This window comes from Larus michahellis, chromosome 2 (genome assembly GCF_964199755.1).
Source record: "Larus michahellis chromosome 2, bLarMic1.1, whole genome shotgun sequence".
NCBI lineage: Eukaryota > Metazoa > Chordata > Aves > Charadriiformes > Laridae > Larus > Larus michahellis.
The window spans coordinates 83317285-83337774 of NC_133897.1; the positions used below are offsets into that span (position 1 = coordinate 83317285).

Genomic DNA, 20490 nt, shown 5'->3' on the forward strand with positions numbered 1-20490 from the left:
TCCTGCTGGCAGATTTCTAGACATCATCTGCTGATTGGATATAGGTGGAAAAAACTAGGGATAAAAATAGATTATTCCTTTCCTCTTCTTAAGTTTTGTTTCCATTTAGTTTTGCCTAAACAAGTTAAGTGTAAACACGTCAGGAAAAAAAAATGATGGGAAAGTGATTGAACTCAGAATGATTTAACATGGCAACCAGCCATGCACTGCCAAGTGATCTTAGCCTCTGTGAAACAAGGAAATGTTCAGAATTTCAACGACGATTGGGTGTGTAATCACTGCTTCCCATGGATGCGAGCAGACAAATCTTTAGGAACATAAAGAAAGGAAGATGAATAGGGGTCAAAAAAGAAAAGACATGATTCTGAAAAAGACTTCATAAAAGGTAAAACTGAAGTATGGCCTGTCTTGCAATAAAAACAATCCTGCCTTACCCTTTTGGTGCGCTTTCTGCTTTTCCATATCTCTTTCCACTGCCCACTCTTTTTCAGAAGGAGCATTTTGTTTTCCTCCCCTAAATGGAGTAGCCTTCTGTGTGTCAGAGCACAGCCTCAGATTTCCACCCATCTCTCCCCATTTGCTGTCACACCTACGCTTTTTCCTTTTTGGCCTACTTTTGATATATATTCCATTTGCCGTATATATCGCAAAACTTTTTGCCCCCATCATGCAACACTGCTTGCATTAGAAGTGCCTCTTGTTTGTGAATGTATAGCACATAATTTCAATTTTTTCCCCTGTGGTAGTTACTGTGACATATTTACCACACCATGAAAAATATATGTGCATTATGCAAGCATTATGCTGTCTAATATAAATAACATGGCTTGTTTTACTACGAGCTTGTAGATGGCATCAACAGAAACAGAGCCATTCCTGTTTATCTGGGCATCCTCTGCCTGGTATTGAACAGATCTATGCCTGCCTTTAAAGCAGAGGCCAGTCCTCTAGCTGCCACTGAATAATGATTTCTAAAGCTTGAGGAAGTATTGTGCAAAGATGTTTTGTACATCTCTTCAGTTTCAGAGATTCCTCTGCACCTGGCTGGTCTCCTAACATTGATTAGAGTAGCCATAATGTTCCCAAAGAGAAGCCAAACGAGTGGAAAAAAAAGCCAATACGGTCTAAAAAATAGAGCCATTACTCGTGCCTTTTTATGATCCGGACATCTTCCTATTAAGAAAATATCTTTTAGGATCCCCAAGATACAAGGCTGCACTGGGACCGTAGGGCATCGGAGACATGCACCTGTCTGTAGCTTTTCTTTTTACTCTCCCAAGTAATTACTGAGACAAAAATTATACTAAATATTTGCTCCACTGCTAAAGTGGACTGACTGTGGGATGAAAATACTGATTAAAATTTTGCTTTATACATTTTGGCTGAGGTACAGTAATTGATTTTGTTCTGGGTTCAGATTTTGCTTTTTGAGTTTCAAAATATTAGACCAAATTCTGCACTCCGTTACACATATGCAAATATTGTTTTAATGGATGTGTAGCATTCTCAGAGAAGACTTAGTTCATTCAGGGCCCAATTTAACTGCCACTGAAATCAATGGAAAGGCTCTGACTGATGTCTATACGAATTGCATCAATCCCTTAATCATTTTAAATGGAATCTAATGGTGAAATGCTTCTCATTAGAAACAGTGTACTGTGAATATGAGCCTGCTGAGCTCATCAATGGTAGTATTAAAGCAATAATAAGAGCATGAAGAAAAAGGAGTAATTTACTTAGGATTCTCAATTGGCTATTTGATGTAAACATTCCTTTTGTTATAGTAAGATTTCTCTGCCAGAATAAACAGATTTCTCCTTTTGCCCCAATTACTGAACCCATAGCCCTAATGATATTTCATAATTAGAAACTTGCCTCATGATCTGTCTTTCTAAGAGGAAATTTCGGTACTAAGTTAATTATGCTACAAGCCCAGAGAACTACACTTTGCAGCATTTCATGTTATTCTATTGGTGCCCACAACAGACCTCAGATGAAATCCGTCTTCAGTGTTTGTTGGTACAAAAAGTGATTGCAAAGTACCAGTTCCTAGAACTCCAGTTGCAATTGTTTATCTTACATCAGTGGCTGCATTAGTCATTAGTACCCAGAAACCCACAAAAATGCACAAAAAGCAGATCCAAAATCAGATCTTATGATACTCCAGTTCTCCCATTTTAATAGGCTACATCTTATGCTTCAGTTGAAGACACTAGTTCAAGCAAACCACAATATTCTGTAATATTGAACATCTGGTGACATAGTAGGGAGCAGTAAGTACTTGTACCCAAGCAGGCTGCACCAAGAAACAGGAAATTCATTACTGGCAAACCCATATATTTCTGTGAATGACATGAACATTATTAGCCACAACTCCTGAAACTTTGCAACTTTGTATTATGGCCTGTATTATAGTCAGGTACAGTGACAAGCCAACCATTATCAATAGCTGCAAGCAACACTAGCGCTGTAAACCTATTGCGTACAGGGGGAAATCTCCCACATCTTGCCTCCTTTCAACTTAAAATCATTTGTACGTATAGGATAATTTTGCATTCCTCAATGAGTATGTGCACACAAATGACACCGTATCGCTAGTGGAGATAAAGGGAGTAAATTTTTTCTCCAGATAATTCACAGGTTATGGGGATGCCTTTCCCCGTATTGTTAAAACTGAAAACAGATTAAACTGAGTTTGTAGCATGAGTCTCTGTATTTAAGCCTCAGTTAATAAGAGGGTCCTTAACAAAGCCCTCCTCTCTGAACCCTCCCACTGCATTCACTTGCAAATCACTGTATGGCTGGCAAAGCCGTCCTTCTGTCCCCGCACCAGCCCCAAACCTCCTCATGTGGAGCACTGCGGCTCCATCAGCAGCAACATCTCCCTCAGTGAGGGACGTTTCTTACTAATCGGGGGCACTGAATGGAAACCAATCAGATAGAGAGTCCCTTTGGCTTCAGCTGCCTGCCTGCCTGACTTAAAAGTGATGCTGGGAGGGAGGGAGCCCTAGTTAGATGCAAGTACGCGCAGCGCTGGAGACACGGTAACAGGCAGAAGGGAGGAAGCAGGTAGAGAAGCAGCACCGGGCGGACAGAGCCGGGCTCACGCTGCCGGGCACGGTGAGTAGCTACGCTTTCTTTAGCACTGAAACTGCCGACAGCGAAAGAGCAGACGCTTGCTTAAAAAGTGTCTAAAACGTTAAAGGTGCCTTACAGATACTTTTTTAGGGAGGGGGTTGGGGGGCAGGGTCAGCAGAGCACTTTGGGGAGATTTCTTTTACACAGTTCAGAAATAAAATAATTGTACCGAATTGCTGATATCTAAACTTCTGTTGCTGTGTATATGACAACTGCTTGTGCATATTAGAAAGCTAGCAATGTGTATGCTATTTGGCAATAATATTTGACGTTATTCAGTTTTTACTGCAATATAGCAGTAACATTGCAGCCTAACTTTTGTGCAGGATGCTTTTTCACCTGTCCAGGTAGAAACTATGTTCCTTTTCTTTCTTTCACATTTGTTTTTACCAAAAACATCTAATCCAAACAAACAGAGTTAGAAGGATGAAAAAGGAGGAGGTCTTTACTACTAATAAGAATGAAGTACCGATGATTTGTTTTGTTTTTCTTTAGTGGAAGTAGAAAAATCAGTATTTTTTTGTATGTATTACAAGGAGAAGTGTCAGCTCAGGTTTCAGAAAGATTGAGAGCTGAGGGAGATGTCCCTTTGGATATTCATAGCAGTAAGTCAAAGTCAACAGGCTGAAAGTGTAAGGCTGTTTTCCAGAAGTGCTACAAAACAACCTTATCAGTCTAATACGTATAATCAGAGACTAGCATAGAAAGCAGGTCAGAGACCAAAAAAGGTTGAACTGACCACTTGATTTTGAAGTAACCAGCACAAACCAATTGCCCAATGAATGACATTTTGCTTTTTCTTTTCACATGCAAGAAACATGCAGTCACATCCACTCAATTTCACTGGATGAGCTTCAAACAAAGAATGATGCATATGAACTACAAAGAAATCGATATCCCTTGCAGTTGTATGGCAATATGCATACAGTAACCACTCATCTTCTCACAGATTTAAGTAGTAGGTCAGAAAATAGAGAGGCATTTTCTTCAGATAAGTTCCATTTTCAGCAGACAAATTTACAACAAATGTATCAGTCTTGCTCGGATTAAAGTCACTGACAAAACTTATATTTTACTTAAATCAGAGCACTATTATGTATGATTGCTGAGTATTACACTAGTTTCTCATGGTAAAGACAAATATGTATAAAAAGGCACACGTAATACTTGCAATAGTTTCACTAATGGGATCAAAAGATTTGTTTAATAAATAATATTGGTAGTAATGATAGAAATTGCTAATGACAGATCTTTAAAAATCATTGTTTCCAAGTCATTTTCCACATCTAAGATGTTAATTTATATTCTAAAAGTTGAGAATGGACTAATTAAATATTTAGAAGTTTTTAGTTATATTTTTTTCTACGATTATTAAGAACTCTATAGAAGAACTATGTTAGTTTTAAAAAGGGTGTACCGTTATTTATATGTCAGTTTGACAGGTAAAATACATCTTCCTGTCATTTGTTCTTTGCTATGTAATAATATAAATTCAAGATAGAATTAAATATGCTTACAGCTAATGTGATTTTCTATTAGCAAAATATAAAATTTTTACAATGTCGTGTTATAGAACCAAATGCCTGTCAAAGAAATAACTCTTGGTTTGTGTTTGTTTGTTTGTTGTTGTTTTTTTAAATTTAGGTAAACAAGATTAATTTTAGATGAGGAAATGTAACTTTATCAGTACTACATACTAAACTTGTACCTAAAATTGTTGTCAAGTCTTTTTAAACTTGACAGGGTGATTTCAACCATACAAATTTTTCATATACTAAATAGTGTTAAATAAACATGTGAACAAAGTATAGTATTTCATTTCAGAGGCTGTTTTGCAGCCATTATTGTGAAAAATTTTGTTGCATAAGTAACCAGTACGCCTCACCTAAACACAAAAAAAGCAGTTTGGAGATGCAGTTTGGAGAGAAAATGTGGAAAGAAACAGTTTTGCCATATGCTTTGTATATCTCCATGGTAAAAGTGCTTCAGGCTTTCAGCATTTTCACACTTGTCTGCAGAAGTCACCATTCCAAAAAGGCTGTCCTCCCCTCCGGACAGCAGCCGGTTCGCAGGAAGCTGCGCTCTCCCCTCACCTGGCTGCTGCTCTACAAGGATGCTGATCTCAGCGGCAGCTCAATGGCGTTGGCAGAGACACTCTCTCATCCTTGGATCAGCCAATGAGGATGATTTAATTCCTCAACTTATCTGCCAAACAAAATGTAATAACCTAAATCCACAATGCCTACAGAAAGAACCGTACAACTTAATTCTGACATTCGCTTGTGCCCTGGCATCAGGACGTGGTTTCTGAAGTTGCACAACATGGGTTGCAGGGAATCTACTGGCAGAAGCGTTGTGAAATAGAGCTAGAAAGTAACAAGACTGACAGTTTCCTCTGAGGATGAGTTTGTTCAGGAGATAAAACAAGGCAGACTGATGTCTCCTGTTGGCTGTTCAAAGCCTGATGATAACAGGACACATGAAGGAACAATTACCGCCTCAGAATTTTCATCAATTATAGTGTAACACGCACACACAGAATCTTGCACTTATTTTCAGAGACAAACAAAAATACAGAACTGTTCTAATTTTCTTCGTCCTCCCCTTCTTTTCCCAATTTTGCAAACTGTTCTGGAGATACAGTAAGGTCTTACTGAAAACCAAAACTCAGTAATGACCACCATTTAAAAATTCTCCCAATTCCTGCACAAATCTTGTGCTTATAAGAAAACTGGGCTTTATAGACCTGGATATAAGACAATATAGATACATAATTTTATGTGTTTCTTTCATGCAGTGCTATTTTACTGCAGAACGCAACTGGAGCAAAAGCCTAGACAAAAATGCATCTCCCACTCGTGTCAGAATGCCTTCTGAATTTCTAAGGCTTGCAGCAGGTGTTACATGCAAATGCTATCTGCAGAAACACAAATATTTGAACATGAATAGGATGTCTGAGTGAAAGCTAACTGCATTCTGCATCTGAGTGAGAGAGTTTATAAAAAGTCATTTGTAGGAATAAATCAAAAATTTTGCTAAAAGCCAGTGGGAGATGAAGGAAAATAAAACAAAGGGAAATGAACAGAGTCTTTGTAAAAGCAGTCAAGCGTCATTTTAATAACTTCCTCCTTTTGCCTTTTAAACAAATAGGAAATTGCTGAATGGCAAAAGACAACTTATGGTCCTGATTTTCAGGGACTGCACGTGACAAAAAAAAACACCCAGTGGCATTGAGGCCTGCTTGCTGAGCATGACTGAACAGGAAAGACATATCTTGATCAGATCATACTATGTGTTTGCAGTACAAAATCCTAGTGAAACTGGGCTTTCATTACTTCAAGGAAAATGTTACTAACTTCAGGAAAAAAGATAAAATGCTGGACATATCCAGTAGCTTACAAGAAATCTCCAAAAATACGATGTTTTAGAAATAGTTTTTTAATGCGTAGTATGTAATGTAATTAAAGAAAAGATAGGAAGTGAAGTACGGTATTTATAATCTTCATTCCACAATATTCACTCAGTGTCAGAGCCTGGGGTAGAACAGGGCCTCCATTTTTCCAGTCCTCAAATTTCTCTGTATGAATGCACCGATGTTCATAAAAATAAATGCCTTGAATACTTAAACAATACCATAAACAGCCATGAAAGTTTCTCTGGAAATATATTTCTGCAAAATGGAATGCCTCAAGTAATAGCCAGTGTATTTCTGTGCCAGTTAAATGCAAATTTCTATATTTAAATTTCACACCTTTTAGTAGTAAGAGTGATAGCAACATCAAGAAAATATCACGTTAGATTCAGTTTTCCCTGTCTCATACAAACATATTAGAATCTCCTGATATGACAAGGCAAATGTCAGAGAGGTTTATGTAAGTACACATTTTCTAGGTGCTAAATGGTGTTCAGGTTGCTTTGCCCTCACAAACCCTATTCAAGGGAAATAACCACCAGCTTCATGGAAATTCTGCCTGGAAGAATATTACAGTGTTGGGCCATGCATATCATTGCTTAGAGACTCCAATTTTCAAAGAAATACTGAAAGCATTTTTCCATTGTATGTAAGTATGTTGAGAAAGAGCTCCTAAACTACTTGTCCATATTCAAAACATGCTTTTTTATAAATGATGCCAAAAAAAGATACTGTGAAATAGAGAAGAATGTGGATAATGCTTTTATATTTGGGTAAGGAAACAGAAGGCCTTTCCATCATTTTAGATAAAATACACAACAACTCTCTTAAGGATATTATCTCAATTTGCATATTTTTAATAGTTCATTTTAGGGCAATTAATAATGTATACAAACCTAGCTAGCAATATATACAGACCTTATTGGATTTAACCATTAATTTCAGAAAATTATGATCAACTACATTCATGATCAGTGGTGCAGAACTTGACATTTATACTTTGTCACCTCTTAAAAAAGAATTCAATAAAACATCAGGTTGTATAAGAGTGTTCAATAAAGGAAATTTTGAAAGTATAATGATCTAACATCCTCAGCTCAAGATCTAACTGAAATAATTGTTCTTATTTCCTCCATATTCCATCACTCAATATTTGCTCCTGAGGAGATGACGAAGAGGTAAAGCAAAAAAGGTGTGAGCTGGGGATAAAGGTGAAGTTAATCCCATTACTTCTGTTTTGAAAGAAAAACTAGACATAGTGCAAACAAAAAATAACATTTTAAAATCCAGCAGATGCAGGCTATATGTGATTAGAAGGTACCAGTAAACTACTCACACCTGAATTTAGCAAATCAAAATAGCCCAAGTTCATGAGCAGAAATCTTCATATACATACATTGTATGTATACATGTATACAGACATAAAGCTGAGCATAATTCATGCAAATTATAAGAAAAATGACAGAATATTTCTCAAAGGAATAGATTAATATGGGTTTGCTTAAGTTTGCAGTACTACTTTCTGGCTGAATTTGCCTGCTTACTTTGTTGTTTATCACAATACTTTTATTTCATTTGCATTATTCTTTATCATAGTATTTTATAATAATGGACTCAAATATCAAGTTTTGTAGTGGGAAACTACTGTAAACAAGTTCTTCTGATTTTGAAGGCATAGGTGTTTGTTGTGGGAAATCTCATGGGAATGATTCTGCCTCTGTAGTAACAGAAAAAAACACAGGAAAACACAGTTATTTCAAAAGGAAATTATTGCAGTTGTTTAAACTATTTGTCAGGAGAGCCCTTTGTGCTTGTGCCACATTTTCGAACCCTTATTCAGAATGACTAACATTTTGCAATAAGACTAGTCCCACTGAAGCCAGTGAAATTGCTTTTGCGTATTTCCCTTACCCAGAGTAAAAATGAGTGCTGAATCTGTGTTTTTATAATGATTCAATCTGATAAAAATATATATTTTCCTCAGAGTAAAGATAAAACCATTATGTTACAGGAAATATTTTCTCATTTCCTGCAAGATTTGCAATAAACCTTACATTTGCTTCACAAATGTAAAAGGAAATTTCACCTCTAATGAGAATTCAGACTTGTTGAAAAATGGAAATATGTTTAAAAATTGTTGTAGACTCTTCATTCCTTGCTGTTATCGGCTTCCTGTAGATTACCAGCAATTGAGCTAGATCTTGCTCCTAATATTTTTAAATTTGTGTGATAGATGCCTTCTTTCCTAATCAAGGTACATTTTTGGATTGCATTTATATCTTTTCTAGGAGTAAGATATTAAGTAAACTGCTTGTGTTCTAAAGAAAATTAATTAATCTCTTCATTTTCCTTCATGGAGCTAGAACTTCTTTATCTATGACACTGAAGATATTGTTCTTTGCTTAGTAGTAGCAGTAGTAGTATCAAGGCTGAGAACTCACATATCACTTCAAGTCAGGGGATTGTAATGTTTTAATGCCACTTGTTACATTTTAATAAAATCCAAGCTTCTGGTGCTGCCTGATCTTCCAGTCACAGTCCTACCGAAAACTCCTCACTACTCATGATGGCAAACCATCCCTGCAGCAAACAGGACTTTCAAAACACAAAACTCTGTCATGTTTAGTGTACTTCTAACTACTTTTAAAAGCAATTAAAGAGAAGAAACTCTCCAAAAAGTTGGTACAGCTGCTCTGCTGCTCTCAGCTACAAGTGGCCAAAGAAACTACTGGTTGAGAACCTTTCCCAGAAGCTTTCATTCAGGAAAGGGGAAAAAAGCACTAGGGAAGGAAAAAAGGGGAGTAAATAACGAAGTGACTAGACTTCACCATAGATTGATGTTTTGGGCAAAAAGAAGACACAATAAGTAAAATAGAAGATGCGTCCAACAGTTCATACTGTCCAACATAGATCTGAAAAGGTTGAATCTAATAGATAATGGTTTAGGAACATACCTAGTGTTGCACATTCAGAATAGGTAGAGTAGGGACATTTTTTAAATGATTTTAAGTACTATGTTTAGTAAGAATTTGTTTGATTAAATAGTGAACTGCACTGCCATACACAGACACAGGACCCTAGTTATCATTGATTACTCAAGAGATATACTCAGTAACGGCAAGTTCAAAGAAAAATACATCTGAAAATTTCCTAACAATTGCGTATATGAGCAGATAGTTCCTGTGTAGTTTGTGTACAGATCTGTGTGTGCAACACACTAGGAGCAGCATAAATTCGCAGCTTGAATGCTGAACAGAACTAAAATGAGTTGTGAGGATTAAGCAGCATAGGATTAAAGTTTCTGATCTCATGATATAAAGAGGATCTCACCTGCTATCCAGAAAGAATTTCACTACTTTTTAATGGGTAGAAAATTGTATAAACTCAGGATAACTATTTAAGTGACATTTTTCTGAAAGTGCAGGTAGTTTGAAACAGTAGCTATGTGCTGTGTATGTCACTGAGATCTTCCCTACACATCGAGTCCCAAAAAATACAAAGCCAGGCAGAAACACACATTCAGTAACCCAATGTAATTGATAAAGGACATGCCTAGAGCCACTAGAAGAAACCCTGCCAAGCTAGTAGAAAGAATCACTAGTTCTCTGGAGAAGGAAGGAAGGAAGGCTGGTTTCCTCTCCAAAGCTTCAAAATTGGACACACAAAACTGAAACAGAACAAAGATTTGTATAAACCAGCACAAGGTTATGGATTACTTGATTTGAGCTCTTTTTGAATACACTACTGTGGGCAGCTACAATACAAATGGAACTAAAATGCATGTTGTAGTTTGTCTATATCTTTTCTGTACAAATAGCGTCAGAATCATTAGTTTGTACAGACTGAAAGCTGAAATCCAAAAAAACCCCATGCTATTAAGGAACATAAATAGGGGGACATTGCTGTAGAATGCAAAATAAATTAGTCACATTAATTTTCTGTTTCCTTCACCTCAAGTTGATTAGCACTAATTAAATTTCATGCTAGTCAGCCTGTGAGTTTAGTAGGCAATAAAAAAATCCTGAAATCTCATTGCTTGTGATGAAAATGCACACACATGTATATGTGCATACATCTATCTATATCTGTATCAATATTGATATCATTTTAGAGATAGAAATGAGACAAAGACATCTAGAGACCTCAAAATATCTCTGTAAATATATCTCTATCTCTATAATAATATGAATATAAATATACAAATAAATATGTTTTTATGTGCACAGCATCAGTGTCATGAAAACCACGCACGTACTTGCATTGTAAGGTCTCCAGTGGTATATGTTGCAGCCAATATCAGGTAAGGTAAGACGCATATGTGGTCAGAGTTGAGGACAACTCTGCAGGGCATTTCAAGTTTCTATTCTTTAACAGCAGACCTCGTCTGGTAAAAATCAGATGAAAATACAACAAAAGAGCTGCTCTGCTTACCTCAACAACAATGATAGAATCATGAAATGGTTTGGATCAGAAGGGACCATTAAAGATCATCTAGTCCAACCCCTCAGCCATGGGCAGGGACATCTTCCACTAGATCAGGTTGCTCAAAGCCCCATCCAACCTGACCTTGAACACTTCCAATGTCAGAGCGTTTACAGCTTCTCTGGGCAACCTGGTCCAGTGCCTCACCACCTTCATTGTAAAATATTTCTTCCCTACATCCAATCTAAATCTGCCCTCTTTCAGTTTAAAGTTGTTGGCTCGAATCCAATTTTTCATCCACCGGTAACCCCAAGTCCTCTGCAGGGCTGCTCTCAATTGTTTCATCCCCCAGTCTGTAGTGATACTGGGAATTATCCCAGCCTAGGCCCAGGACCTTGCACTTGGTCTTGTTGAATCTCATGAGATTCACATGACCCCACTCCTCAAGCCTATCAAAGTTGTCCTGGAAGGCATCCCTTCCTTCAAGTGTATCAACTGCATCATTCAGCTTGGTGTCACCTGCAAACTTGCCAAGGGTGCATTCAATTCGCCTGTCTATGTCACTAATGAAGACATTAAACAGTGCTGGTCCCTGTATGAATCCTTGAGGTACACCACTCGTTACTGTTTTCCACTTGGACATTGAGCGATTTACTGTAACTCTTTGGACACAGCTATCCAGCCAATTCCTTATGAACCTAACAGTCCAACCATCAAATCCATATCTCTCCAATTTAGTAGCAAGAATGTTGTAGGGATCATATCAAAGGCCTTACAGAAGTACAGGTAGATAACATCTGCAGGTCCTTGTCCACTGATATAGTCATTCCATTGTAGAAGACCACTGGATTAATCAGGCAGGATTTGCCCTTGATGAAGCCATGTTGGCAGTCCCTAATCACCTGCCTGTCTTCCATGTGTTTCAACATGTCTTTCAGGAGGTTCTGTTCCATGGTCGTACCAGCCACAGAGATGAAGCTGACTGGCCAGTAGTTCTCAGGGTCCACCAACCAGTCAGCCTCAGTTTATTCTTTCAAGATTTTCAGGAAACAATTTCCACTTCATTCAATAATTTTGTATTGAGTCAAGAATTCCCTGAAAGAGGAACTGATGACTAAACCACTGTAATACAATTATATGGTATGACTGATTACTTTCAGTGAAGTATCTGTATTTACTCTACCTGATTACATGAATTGACAAAACTCCTACATTCAGAAAATGTAAGTGGCTATTTCAAAATGGGGTTTTCAGCTTGTCTCGTTGTTTCTCACCTCAAGGGGCAAAGATTCAGGAAACCTGGAGTCTTGTTGCTACAATGCAGTTTTCGGAATATGTTCAGCCTTACTGTATGGTCATCTAAATGATCAGCCCCAAGGTAGACAAAGCAGTACCTGTGATAACTTTTGTTTAAATTTCCCTTTAGAATGCAACTACAAAGTTGACTTCTTATTCCTACTTTACTTAATTGCTTTTGAAGTTTAGCTTTATCCTGATAATTGACAGGTCAAGTGATGTAAGCATGCTCCTTTTAAACAGAGATTTCCTCCCAGTGGCCACTATCAGGTATCTGAAGGACAGGAAGGACAAGGAAGATATAGACATGTTCTCCTTCCTTTCTGGGTATTCTGTAGTGCTTAATTCTAAGGCACGTTGAATGAAGAACAATGTTTTCAGGATTGCTGCAGAGCATATAGAATTCCTTATCCTACTTATAAAAAAGACAATTGTAGGTGTTAAGATATAAATAAAATGGTAGTCATATGGCAAAATTACATTTTCAAGCATTTGAAATCATTTACTTCATTTACACTTCATTTACAAGCAGTTTTTTTTCTCAAGTGTGGATGACAACAGCACTATCCCATTCAAAAGATGAAGAACTGTTATTTACCCTGAAATATAATAATGTTCATCTTTGGAGGCAGCATGTATTGTAATGTGGTTGTTTTTTTTTTTTCCTCAAGAAATGGAATGTTACCATATGGTATGTTAAACTGTTGTGTCTGAGAATTGATATATCTTAATACTTTGCCAGCCATATCCATTAGGGCTACAAATAGATGTCAAAATTTGCAGTTTATCTCACTGAGAATTTAATAAGAAGTGTTCATTTCGTTTATTGTCCTAAGTTCTATGAAATACATGTGAAAGAAATTTAAACATAATCAGTGTAAAAAAAATCAATATTTAAATACAAGAACATACATATGCTTTCCTTATGTGTATATATATGTATCAATGGGCATAAATAAGCGTAGTTAAAAAGTTGGAGTTGACTTACTAGTGAGAGTCAGGTGCATTATAATTTCATAGAGTGCATCTGCTAGTGAGCAGGAATACCTCAAGATCCCATCAGAATCTTAATTTACATGATGCCAATTACCAAAATTATTATCTGCCAGAATGATAGCAGTATCATAAAATTTCCAACATTTATCTCTTCTCATACTCTTTACCCCTCACTAGGGCCCGGCCTCACTGCCTTCTGGAGCAACTGGCCTTGCTGTGTCCTTGCTGTGATTTGAGCTGGAGGACAACTGATTTTTGTGGGGTTAGAGAGACTTGCTGATTTGAAGAGAGGACAGTGAAGGGGACAGAGGTTTCTGAGTGGTCCTCATTCTGAGGGAATCAAGGAAAAAGAGGGTGGCAACCTCCACCATAGGGTGGTGTGTCAGTCAAAAAGTCCTTTCTTTTTACTCCACTGGTTTAACAAGTGGAGGAAAAGATCCTTCCCCTCACTCCAAGTCCCACTGACATCTTGTCCAAAAGAATTAATGTCACCATCATGTTTGTCTTAACACTTTATTGATATTCAAACAATGAAAGACCCAGAAGGTCTTAACAATCACTAATGTCTGTATTCCATCATTAGGAGACCTCCATGAAAGGCCAGAGACTGGGTTAGCATAGGGTCCAACCTGGCCTAAGTACATGCACCCACACCACTGGACAACTGTAGCCTGTCATCCTATTAGGGCAGTCATTGATCAGGCCACCTGCGAGTTATATACTCTTCTACCATATTTATGTCCGCTGATAGTGACTGCCTATGAAAAATTGTAATAATTAACTATTAGAAATATTAATAATATTTCTGCATTCCCCCAACATGGAAAACATTGCCTATTACTTAAGTGAAAGTCAGTTTACCATTTGTAAGTTAAAGACCCTGAACCTGGTTCTCATAGAAGAACACAACCCTACCTAGCTTGCTTGGGATACACTGTTTTAAGTGAGTGGTTTTTACCCTGTGAGTCTGCAGACATTTAAGGGCCTTATTTCTAAGAGACCCATACAAAAATATATATGCCAATTACAAGCAGGTCTAATTTTTTCATACAGAATCCCACTTTCCTGATGGAAAATATTTATAGTTTCTGTAAACCATAGTAATCAAAAAGGAAACAACTTAGAACAATATTAGTCTACTGTATTTTCAACAGATTCAAGGTTTCTAAAAAAAGATATGTGGCCTAAGTAACCTTGTGTTCATATACTGAAAATACTGTAGACACACAAAGGGAGAGGTTGTGAAAGGGTTTGAGAGTGGAGAACTTTTTTATTCATACTTTGTCGTGGTTTTAATATCACTAATTAATCTGAAGGACAGGCAAATAGGCAGGAAGGCACAGACAACACAGCTTTAAAAATGAGAAGTCTTAACCATTCCAGTTTTAAAATGAAGCTATTAACATGTTCAGAAACTTGTATGGATATAAGTCTGCATTGCTTAAGTTGTCTTTGACTTCAGCTGAGATCAGAATAACCAAATAATTTTACTACTGAATTTGAAGTCCTGTTAAATTTCTGGTACAACAGGAGAGTATAAACAGAGTCATAGCTTACCGTTCAGTAAAAAAAAATGCACTAACTTGAATAACAGGTTTTCTCATTGAGCACAGAATAAAATACTGACATTAAACCTTAAAGAAGAAATATAAGAACCTGAGAAAATTATACAAATAATATTAGTGCATCATATGCAATGTCTTTGTAACAATATCATTCTATCTCCCTATCACTGAACTGAAAGATCAGTGTTGTATTAGAGACCAACTAAATTGGTATTCATGTGGTGCCCCTCAGAAATTACCAATTACCAGTTAGTAATTACAACAAAGTACTTCAAAGTGTTCTATGAAAGCTTTAAGTATAAGCTCCAGGTAAACAATAGAAGTGCACATAGTCCTGATGGAAAGCTCAACATGGCCTAGCTGAATATTCCCATGGACATCGGTAACATTTAGATTCAATCTTTATAAAGGGAGGAAACACGGTCACGGCCATTAATAAGCAGAGCAGAGGACCTGAGAGCTGAAAGGGACAGAAAGGGCAGAATGCACTATGCAGCTGAGCACCAGCTCGTTCAGGAATGCCTGAAGTGCCTGCCCCACAGCAGACCCACAGGCTGGGCAATCACAACCAAACTAGGGGGGAAATGGTCAACTGTTGTACAATCAGAACTAACGTTAAATTATAGGAATTTTTTTCTTTCCAATCTCTTCACATCCTTCCTCCTCCACAGGGGAGCTATGTGTGCAGAGTCCACATTTGTGTAATGTGCATGTAAATACAATGGGAGTAGATGACAAAGCAATTTATGTACAATATGTGAAAAAAAATATATTTAGATAATGATTTTTAACAAATACATTATCTTCTTCACATAAGTCATCAGTATTCAAACAAATAGGTGGAATAACTCCATGTCCCTTGCAAGGTAAATGTCAGAGGAAACAAGTATTGAAAAATGCCAACAAATACTGATTTCTGATACATCGGAGGATAAAGTTAGAGGAAAATCCAGATAGTGGAAAGAAGGTTCTTTCTGCACAGGCTGGGAGAGAAAGGGAAATTATAGCTTGTTAAGCTATCAAAATGAGATTGAAATATAATTTCAGGATATTTTAAAATGGCATAAATAGAATACTATGAACATACTGCTTATAAAAGTAATAAATTATTTTATTAGATAAAATAAACAGTTATACTAGAGTAATGAGTAATAGGAACAATATATAAACATGCAGTACAGATTTAGAAATTTTACACAGGGCTAGGAAATCTTTGGTTTAAAAAATCAAAATCAGATGTATATATCAGTAACACGTTTTGAAGAAGCCATTGCTTTAGAAGGCCTTAAGATGTATATATCATTAAAGAAAATGTCATTAAAAGACAGAGACACTAAGTGACTAAAGTCAGAAAAAAGGAGAAGAACTACAGAAATGCGACAAAACCCTAATTTTAAGCCACTGAAGCTGGCAGAATGGTTTTAGTGACTTACATGTCTTGGAAGAAAGTTCTAAAATTTCCTGCAAGACTAGAACAGAAAAAAAATACGAACAATATTATGCACACCTGAGCAGAGCAACCACAGTTCATGTATGAAAGAGAAAAAAAAAACTAACCACCCCTACAAACATTAATTGCTTATTGAAATAATATCCTGTGTAAGTGATGAAATAAAGAGTGCCTTACCACACTTAAGCCTTGAATGCATGCCAAAATAAAAGTTATACCGAAATAAAGACATCAGAAAAAATCCAGAATACATTGGCTTTCAGAAAGAAAAAAACAAAATTATAATTTCATGTGTCACAGAGAAATCACCAAAAATTGGGAATTCCAACTATGAAGTATTTAAATTCTTATTAAGACCACCTTTTTCAGTGCAGGTACAGATATAAGCTGTGTTAAAAACAAACAGTAATTAAGTGTTAATCATAATTCACTGTATGACAGAGGACTTACATCATTAAAACAAAAAAATACATTTAAAGTAAGAATGTTTTTGACTTGATAATGGAGTATTCAAAGTTAGACTTATGGCATATAAAAGAACTTCAGTGAACGTAATTGGAGAAAATGTGAACATATTTTCAAATGCCAGCAGGGTAAACAGAAAGTAAAAATATGGCTGGAGTAAGCACTTTTATTTTTAGTTACACTCATAAGGTTCACATCCATAGGAGGAAAGTTTTACCTCTAGTGTATTTTTCAGTGCATTGTCTGTTATAATTTCAGCACTCACAAGGTAGAGTTAACAAAAGTATTTTCTTATTTAATCATCGAGACCAAAAGGAAAAGCTAAAGATCAAGAAACAGGTTTAACCTCAAGCTCATAATTTCTTTTATGATGACTTAATGGCAACTGAAAACATTTTTTTGTTATTACTTTATGAAATTAACTTCTGTGCAAAATTAGTCACTTTCATTATAACACAAGTAGAAGGGGTTCTATCTGGAAATTAAGATGAAGTATTTAATTTTGTATTAGATAACAAGGTCTTCAATAATTAAAGCGGTTTTATTATTTCGTATTAACTACTAAAGCATACCCTGTAACAACAGAAGTGATGAAGTTGAAAGCTGTTTATATATTAGGAGGAAATATAATAAAAGCTTGTGAAATATTGATACTAAAACTGAAAAGCATAAATTTTAAAATATACCAACTAAAGAAGTTCTCTTTTACAGGAAAGTTGTAAAAATACTGGTAATGAGAGCGAATTATGAAAGGTGAACAACTCTTAAGAAATAATAGTAACAACTTGTTGAACATAAATAACTGTAAGCAATCTTCTCTTTTTTTCAAGTTTTGAGTTCAAATGTATTGTTGGAGCAAATTATTGTGAGGGAAATTCACAGGCTGTTCCAACAAGGAGCATCATAGGCTGGGTTGACCTTATGTGATAAAGAGATACGTGATAAGCAAAAACCATCTAAAGAATTTCAGAGTGAAGAAACTGCCTAGATGCTTTGTTCAGCTAAACTATTTTAAGGTGGAACATTTATTCTGTTGTGCTTTATTCAGTTGATTGTTTTTCTCAGAAAATCTGCAGCCATAGAATCGTAGAATTTTCTAGGTTGGAAAAGACCTTTTAGATCATAGAGTCTAACCATTAACTTAACACTGCCAAAACCACCACTAAACCATGTCCCTAAACTTCACATCTACTTATCTGTTAAGTACCTCCAGGGATGGTGACTCCACCACTTCCCTGGGCAGCCTGTTCCAATGTTTGATAACTCTTCTGGTGAAGAAATTTTTCCTAATATCCACTCTAAACCTCCCCTGGCATAACTTCAGGCCATTTCCTCTTGTCCTGTTGCTTGTTACTTGGGAGAAGAGATTGACCCCCAACTCTCTACAGTCCTACTTGTGTATTTTACAGTGGAGTCACTCTTCAAATTTATCATAACCTCAATAACATAGAAGTTTTCCTAAAATTTGTCTTTATATTATATTGCAGTAGAAACTGTTTGGTGAGTTCAGATACGAGTGTGGTAAATACTGGTTTATATGAATGATGCTTATTCCCAGATATGTGTATCTTTGAAGTTCTGCAAAAAGTAGCAGAGGCTATTAAAACACATGAAGAAAGTACTGCTATTACATATATCTGTAGTGAAGAAAAAGCTAGGGACAGAAAAGTTTAGTGGATCTCAAAATAGATGAAACAATAGATCCAGTGTAACACAGACTGTTTTCAGAGTTGCTGAGCATTTATAAAATGAGTTATAAATTCCTGGACCTGCTGATACTCAGCAGCTCTGAAAAAGTCAGATCCACGTTTCTTGAACTGAATAACTAAAAACAGTGATTCTAATGGACAGCCAAACTTTATCTAACACATATATGCTGTGAATGGAATGCTCACATTTAACTTTATACACTTCTCTGAAGAACATTTATCTGCATTTCCTGCAGCTTTTTTGTTCTCAAATGTTTCTATCTTCTCTCTTCTCTTTCCTCTGCTCCTCAGTACACTTGGTCTTTCCCTTCCCTACAGTTACCTTACTCTTTTCTTATTTACTCAGCGTTCATTTCACTAAAAAAAAAAAAAAGTAATGGTTTAGATGATATAGGGTATGTAGGCTACCATGTTTAATTGTACTTTATCATGTTTAATTTTACTTAGGAATAAGAAAGAAAAATACTAGAAGTAAATTTAAAAAATCACATTCTATACAAGGATTAACATATATTTTCACATACTTTTCAGATATAATTTCATATATATTTGAACATATATGCTTTCAACCATAGAATTTGTACGTGAACTTGCATCTCTAGGGTTTTAACTTGGCCTTTCTTTTCTCATTTACCAAATAGGTCTATAATATCAACATTAATATTACTTTCCTCCAATTACATAGCTACCAAAAAATGAGATATGGTCATAGCCAAACCAGCAAGAGAGCTTTTTTGTAAAGCCTGCAAATCAAACCTATACTTCAGTTCAAAAATATTAGAAAAAGATTGAACAACTATCAATGCTTCTCTGATGCCAAAAATACCAAAAGTCCCTCCTTGCATAGGATTACTGGTGTGTGCTGGACTCCCCACGTGGTACACAGAACTACCAGGAAGAGGCAAAGAGAATGCTCTGAAGACATTACAAAAGTAAAGCAGTTTTGATCACTCTCTGCTTTTCTATTCTACTCCTTCAGATACTTCCTAGTCCACTGACCTTTCAGAAACGAAGGCAATCCAGTCCATGCTTTCCAAAATACGGGTAATGCATTTATGAGTACTGTGTTCCTCCAAGGAAAGGTTTCGTAGAACTCGGCATCTCATTGGTTATTAAGAGTGGTATTTTATGTCACACTCACTTTTTACAGAGACAAACAATCGAGGTATGTTTAGCAAATACCTTAAGTGCTCCTCTTGATAGTTATATATGTATTTCCATTTCATAAGGTGGGAAATGAGTACAGAGAGACTAAACTATTTGCTCAAAATTGGTAAAAAAGGATGTAGTGGAATCAAAAGCAAGAGAAATTAATCTTACCTTTTTTTTTATGACAGGATGTTTTTCTCTTGTTTAAGCATATTTGATTTTAGTACAACCTTTTCACTCAGCTCCAATAAGATTATTATCATGTATTATCTAATTCTGAACCATATTGTTTATTCATATAAAACAAAAAAAATCTCAGAGCAAACATCATCTTTAAGTACAATTAAGAAAAAGGAATAAAAGAATATATGCAGTTTCACTGTCTCATAAAGTGGAAAGATATAGTATAATGTTATGGCTCCCTCTTTTGGATAGCACATATCTACTATTCAATAATAAGAAAACTCATCATGTCCTTAACACAAAAAAAAATAACACAAGTGTCTCTGTTTTTCCCCCAGATCCTGCTTAACTGCAATAAATGCAGTGAATAAAAACAAGCTTTTTCTAGAGTTTCTTGCAAAATGCAGTTATATTGCAGATCTCTACATTCTATAGAAATAGACATGCATTTCCCAGCTAGGTCTGTAGCTAGAATATTTTTGACATACGTTAAACATTAGTCTATCAAGTACCTATAAAAACTGGAACATAAAATTCTCTCGTGGATTGCTCCTTATTTTAGCAGTACTGTTAATACAAAACGTAGGAGAAAAATAAACAGAAGGTTGATGGAAAGCACTTAAACTAACTTACTCTCTGTACAAGGGACCAGAAAGGAACAAATTTTGTTCTTACGCTATTATTACTTCATTAGGAACCATGAGT

The 20490-nt window shown here is 36.1% G+C and overlaps 1 protein-coding gene across 2 annotated transcripts in view; it reads left to right on the top strand.

Moving 5' to 3' along the window:
• The first annotated feature begins 2846 nt into the window (after nucleotides 1-2846).
• Nucleotides 2847-20490, top strand: part of CDH9 (cadherin 9) — a 100098-nt gene continuing 82454 nt past the window's right edge. Inside the window, exon 1 of one of the 2 annotated variants that reach the window (XM_074576147.1) lies at nucleotides 2847-3120. The gene's annotated coding sequence lies outside the window, so the exon portion shown is untranslated. The remainder of the gene's footprint in view (nucleotides 3121-20490) is intronic. The other variant, XM_074576148.1, reaches the window with a different exon arrangement.